A 7,335-nucleotide genomic window follows, 5' to 3' on the forward strand; every position below is an offset into this window, starting at 1 on the left:
TGTGTGTGTGTGTGTGTGTGTGTGTGTATATATACACACACACACACACACACACACACACATGCCACACGTGCACACTTGGCAATGGAGAGAAATATTTTTTAGAGTTTTAGAAGGATTCATCTATTTCTATTTCTTGAATATTTTATTTTTATTTTTAAGTATTTTAAGGATTCAAGAAGGTACACAGAATATAAATGTGTATGTGAGTATATAAATTACAACAAAATGAAAAGCTATGTAAGTTTTCAGCCAGGACAAATAAAAGGTAATGGGCAGCTTTCACTCTCTGGCTCACTACCCCTTTTTTCTCCAAAGCTGAGCCTTCTAACTTTTCTCACTTCTAACTATGTGGCATAGTGTTGCTTCTAAGTATATTTTAGGATTTACTTTTTTACTCAATATTAAGTTTGTGACATTCATCCACGTGATTGTGTTCATTTTTATTTGACTATAAAGTCAATTGTATAAATTTACTATTTCTTGTATACCTTATTTACTCTAGATGTATACTTGGAACATTTCCAATTTGAGGATAATATACAAAATGTCACTGTGAATATTCTTATATACAATATCCTAACTATATGCATAGTGAGTATACTTTTGGGAGTAGAATCGACAGATCATAAAGAATGCATATATTTAATTTTAGTTGTTACATTCAAATATATAGCTGCCCCAAATGGTTATAAAATTCACACTCCCACCAGTGATATATGAGGATCCCAGATGCTTCACATCTATTGTAAAACTTGGCCTTGTTGAGTTTAGCATAACTTTTAATACTAATAATTACAGGAATTTTTTTTAAAAAAAAATTCCATAAAGAAGAAAGTAAAATAGATTGTCAAATATATGTATTTATTTTGTATAGTCTATACATGAAATTAAAACCTCAATCATGTGGCATAAAAATTGCCAGAAACAATAAAACTGATAAATTAACCTTTATGTGGTGACATTTGACACACTTTTTATATCTTAAATTTATACAACTGACTGTATAGTCCAGTAAAAACGAACACAATCACATGGGTGAATCTCACAAACTTAATATTGAGTAAAAAAAAAAATCTTAAAAAATACTTACAAGCAACACTAAGCCATATAGTTATAAGTGAGAAAAGGGCTCAGCTTTGGGGATAAAAAAGGTGTGGTGAGCCAGAGGGTGAAAACTGCCCATTACTTTATCTTTGTCCTGGCTGATAACTTACATAGCTTTTCATTTTGTTGCAATTCATTTACTCACATAGACATTTTTATTCTGTGTACTTTCTTGAATCATAAAAATACTTAAAAATGAACAATAAAATATTCAAGAAATAAAAATAGATGAATCCTTCTAAATTAAAAAAAAATTACATTTAAAAAATATTTACCTCCTTTGCCAAGCTAGTATGGATAATAAGAAAACAGTAAAGCATTCATTGTTGAGCCAGAAACAAGAAAAATAGGTCTTGGACAGTGGTTTGTTGTTATTGTTTGTTCTGTTCTGGAGTTGACACATGGCAAACTCTACCATGGAATTGACACGTGACAGACTCTACCATGGAACTATTCCTCTAGCTCATGTTTTGGTGAGATAGAGTTCTCTAAGTTACCCAGGCTGGCACTGAATTTGTGATCCTCCTGTCACCTTCTGAGTAGCTAGGATTCTAGGTGTGCACCACCATAACCAGCTTCTTTTTGAATAATTTTTGCCCAAAGGTACTATGGAATGCATTCAGATAAGAAAAAATTAGAAATTAAAAACAAATATTGAAAAGAAGAGTTCAAAAGATATATGATTTTATTTAAATAATAAAGTTAAAACTTTTATTTTGCTTGCACACATTCTATAATTTTATCAGTGTGACTGATAAAAGAGAAAAAAAATATAAATGAGTAACAAAGGTATTAAATTGTCATTGACATCAAAATCAGCAGCTAAAATATGAAAGATAAATGGGAAGAAAAATCATTTACCATAATAATAACAATAGAAAATCAAACTCTTAGGAGTATAGTAAATAAAAAAAATTAATCACACATGTATGAAATATTTTAAAATACTAGTAAAAGACAATAAATGAGTCTCAAACAAATGAAAATAAATACAATATGTTTGGATAATAAGATAAAATCACAAAGTTTCTAATTTTTCTTATATTAATTTATGTTTGTTGAGATCCCACTAAAAATCCTCTATTTGTTCTTTTAGCTCTATATTTTACATGGAAAAATGTACTAAACAGAAAAACTTTGAAAATTCTAAACAGAAGAAAAATGAGGAAAAGACTGAAACTTCCACATACTGATACATGTATTTTAAAGTCTCAAAGTTAAAAGACAATAGAGAGTTTTATTAGTAAAGAAACAGACCAAAGTAAAAGAGTAGAAAATCCCAAAATAGACAAAATATGTATGGGCACTTATGTATTACTATATCATAAAAGTAGCACCTGAAATTGGGTGGAGACTAGGTATAATTATCCAATAAGAAGTATTGACAGGAGAGGGATAGAGCTTTGAAAATATTTTAGGTAGACACATAATTTTATTTGTTTGGTTGTTTGTTTTGTGTGTGTTTTGTTTGTTCATTTTGCAGTGCTGGCAATTGGACCCAGGGCCTTTTGCATGCTAGGCAGGCAGTCTACCACTGAAGCGCACCTTCAACCCTAGACCAAAGATTTAAATAGGATAATAATCGATAATTTAAAGAATAGAAGAAAACATGGGTCTTTTCTTTATGGGATCAAAGGAGGGAAAAAGTCCTTCTAACTATCTCAGAACCCAGAAAGCACAACACAATAAATTGGTAAATAGTTCTAAATCATCGAATACTGAGAGAGCAGTTTCCTGTCACAGCCATAAAAAAAAAAGAACAAGTTTCTTAAATCATATTTCAAACATATCAGAAAACTGTAAATGATAAGAACTAGCTAAAATAAAAACACAACTTGTTAGAAGAAGTGAAAATGACCAGCCACTTTCTTCACTAGAAGAATTTATCAATTCCAGGCATTGCCTGAGGCATGACCTAAGCAGAAGTACTCTCCTGGAATACTGACGTGATAGATCACTCTCTTACAGGAGCCCCCAGTGCTCACCTGACTTTTCCCCTGAGAAATTTGTTGCAAGTTGCAATAAAGCAGAAAAGTTTGAGGGCTTGTTCTGAACCACCTAAAAAGACAAAGTAAAATCTCTGTCTTGTGGTGTTTACAAATCAGAGTCCTGCTAGAAGAGGGACCTGCTTTAAATAGACCAAGTCTCTTTCTTCCTGAAGACATGTAACAGAGTCTAAATTTTTGTGTGGAAGCTAACATGGTAAGCTCAAAACCTGCAAAGCACAGAACCAATTCTTTTGGAATGTTCATGACTAAAGCGACAGAAACCACCACATTGAACCGAAACAGAGAAGAAGACCAGGCCAAAGAAGAAAGACAAACCAAATTGTAGTTCTAAAACTGCAATTCAACATAAATCAACTCAATTCCTAACTGGTTAAGATTACTACTGGTTTTACCTCATTTGTTGTCTTGATCAGTTTGCTATAACAAAGTACAATAGACTAGGTTGACTATAAACTACAGAGATTTATTTTTCACAGTCTAGAAGCTGTAAGTCCAAGATGGTAGATCAACATGGTTGAGTTCTAACAAGTGCTCTCTTCCAGTTTGCACATTGCCTACTTATTTTTATACACACATGGAAGAAAGAGAGCAGACTACCTCTCTTTCTATAAGAGCATCCTTTTCCTATAAGAGCACTAATCCCAGTTGTGAAGCCTCCACCTCAAAATCGAATTACCTCTCAAAGCTTCACCTCCAAACACTATCACATTGGGAATTAGATTTCAACAAATGAATTTTGAGGGGGCCCAAACATCTAGTCCATAGCATTTGACTAACAGAGAAAAGGAAATTGCTTTCTGGTGGAAAGTAGCAGGATCTTTAATTCTCTTACACACCAATCTGGCACAGAATTAAAAATTAGAAGAAAGGTTGGGGCAAGAAAGTATGGTCTATGGTCAAGAAGAAAACACAAATAATGAAAGTAAATGATGATCACCATTCTCCAAACTTCTTCCTAACCATAGGTTGGGTGCACCAAGGTTATCATGCAAACTGATTATTTTCCAGTGAGGAATTCATCTGAGGGACAAATTCTATCTGATCCCCATCACCATGCCAGAAGCTTTCACAGAATGGTGCCATCCTCTGAAGTGTTCCATCTGTGCCTTCCTCCCTGGACAGGAGTCAGACCTTCACTGTGGTCTTTATCCTCTCCCTGTTTACCCCTGCTTTTTCGTAAGTTTCTTTCAAAATAAATATCTTACACATCTGATTCTATCTTGTCCTCTCTTTCCCAGAGGATTAAAAAAAAGACACATAGTGTAATAAATTTAAAGCTATTTCCTTGCCTATTGGGAGTCTAACATAAAGGAATCAATGTTCTGAAGCTAACTTTAATACCAGTCTAGAAAAATGTGAAATAGAGAGCAAATCTTTTATTGAAAAAATGCATTTAAGCCAGTGTAAGCTCTACTATATAACATTATTTGCTATTTCTGATTATGAAGGTCATTGCCAACTTCTATGGCTTAGAAATTTGAAAGTTTTCTGCAATAGAAGTGAGGACTAGACCTTCAAAAGTGAGTTATTAAAGGTTAAACATGTAGTGAGAGGTCTACCCACATCATATTTGGCAGAATACAATTCCCCCTATAATATAATTGAATAGCTCTAACTGGCCTGATTGAGATTCCCTTGGAGCTTAATTCCACAATATTCATTTCCTTCCACCATCTGTTGATGGTGCCATACCACCAGTCCCTTGAGCAACCTCTCCATAGACCAGTGATTACTAACTTCTAGTGCTAAATGAAAACATTTCCAGAGATCTAGCACTGTCTCAGGAATTGAGAGGAAATAATGGCACAGACACACCAGCCACCCACAGCTATGGAATCTTACAATTACTGTAGAGCTCCTAATCTACCAGCTTTCCCTGTTCACATTTTGTCAGCTATATATGTATGCTAACAATGGTCAGTTTAGCAAGTTGGCTAACACACAAGTCCAGGTAGCCAAATAGACATAAATCAGAAATATATATGAAGTTTTATAAAAATTTCAGGATACTGGCTACCAAGCGCTTCCCACAAAGTAGAAAGATATCTTGAATTTCAAAAGTAGATTCCCAGGCCCTTCCTTGGTCTGTCAGAAATATACTTCTGGGCCAGAAAAGTGAGGTGTCAAGAGTGAGGTTCAGAAGTTCCTCAGAGAGCAGGGAGTACTTACAGAGAGCAGTGCAGCTTGCACAGTGTTCTCTGGGGAGCCAGGCATGGTTGTTCCTGTACTAAAGGTGACAGAACAGAGCCTGCTGGGAAATATCCCAACATATGTCTCTTCCTTCTAAAAAAGATCATTTATCCACTTACCTGAAGGTCAAGTTGACAGTGATTAAAGTTGGACACCTGTGTTCTTTCTTTTATCCTAGGAGCATGTCCTCACCTGCCACTTCCCTGAAGGGAATGAATGGATCAGAGGCTAACTAGTTTAGTTCTTTGTTGGTGACTAGAAGATGTGAGAATGCACAAAAAGAAATAACTCTGTAGAAAATGGCTGAGTGATTTATTCAAAAGATACAAGATCTGAACTTCATACTTGGGATCTGGTTTCCACCTAATTTTTTCTAACTTTTCTCATGTACCCCCATGTTATGTCATCTCTTTAGTCTTAGATTCCTCAACATAAAATGATAATAACATTTTCTCACAAAATTCTATGATGATCTAAATGAATCGTATAAAGATGCCTAATACTGAATAAAAGCACATTAAATGTTTTTTTTAAAATTTACTCTAAGAATTAGAAAATAATAAATTTTATACTTCTCCCCTATTAATGGACATAACACAAATATCTCAAATATCTGTCATCTTTATTCTTATATGCTTTGTTTGTTATCAAAATAGATGCTATATTCCCTTGGGGAAAAATTTAATTGTACTGACTACAGAAATTTAAAGACTTAAGAGGTCAAATGTCGATTCTATTGCAGTCTGTTACTATAAAACTGAGTAATTGTGGTGATTTTGACTAACGTTATCGCTCTAAAATCTAGGACATCACCAGGAAAATCATAACTTATAAATTAAGAGTCAGGGAAAGGGCAAGTAATTAACTAACTTCATTCCAGCTCTTTTCCCTTTTGCATCAATAATATTAATATTTGTGTGATTTGATAGCACATGCTGAAACTATATCTAAGGCTCCTCTCTAGAACATGTGACTTTCTATTAAATGACATGATATAAATCTGAATAAAATGAAAGAGAACTTCACTTGCTGTCTCTGATTGACAAAAGTTAGATACTAACATCACTCAGAGCATTGAGCAAAATCTTCAAATTGGCAATTGTTCTCAAGGTGTTAGGGAACAATAATAAAACACAGTGCCTCTGGCTTATACCAGGTTAATGTTATTTTCCAAAGAGGTGCTTTCTAGGTTCTGTCAATTTGAAAAGAAAGTATTTCTTTAGGGGTTTACAATAGTACACATGTGCCCGTTTGTGTGCATAAAATCTTATGGCATTTCCCATCTAATTATATTTTATTTCAGAGTGATAGTGATGTCCTTAGAAAACAGAAAAACTAAGAGTGATACTGCATTTCTATTTCCTAGAGTTGTCACAATTTCCACCACAGATAAGCACAAAGTTGTGATTTACTTTGTGTCCACAAAAAGAGTTGATTTTGGAAACAGTCCTGCCACCAGTAATTTTGTAATAATTTTAAGCAACAGTGAACTTAAAATTATTTCCCCACCTTATTAGATTTTAAATCTTTTAAAAATGATTTTTTTTCCTTTTGAAAGAACTTCACAGAAAATAAAAATAGAGATATTTGTCAGAGACCTTGCATATTCTACTAACTATAAATTGTTTATTTCTCATTAAGTAATACTTAATTCTGATGAATGTAGCATCAGACTGGTGATTAACTCTGCTAATTGAGTGTCATGATGAGGAAGTCAGACTTTTCAGAAGAAATGAAACCAAAATATTTTCATAACTAAAAGCCTTGAATGAAGCTCAGAGTTTTGTTTAATTTTTGCTAATTTTTAATTAATAGACTTAATTCTTTTTTAAATCTATTTTTTAAATTTATTGTTTATCCTAATTTATTATCCATGAAAGCAGAATGCATTTCAATTCATAGTACACATATAGAACACAATTTTTCATTTCTCTGGTTGTACAGAAAGCAGCGTCACACCATTTGCGTCTTCATATATGTACTTCAGGTAATGACGTCCATTTCATTCCACCATCTTTCCCCCCCCCCC

General features: G+C 33.5%; 1 pseudogene; it reads left to right on the top strand.

Moving 5' to 3' along the window:
• LOC107136612 overlaps positions 1–7,335 on the top strand; it is a 26,417-nt pseudogene that overhangs the window by 9,721 nt on the left and 9,361 nt on the right.

This window comes from Marmota marmota, unplaced genomic scaffold (genome assembly GCF_001458135.2).
Source record: "Marmota marmota marmota unplaced genomic scaffold, marMar, whole genome shotgun sequence".
In the NCBI taxonomy this organism is placed as follows: domain Eukaryota; kingdom Metazoa; phylum Chordata; class Mammalia; order Rodentia; family Sciuridae; genus Marmota; species Marmota marmota.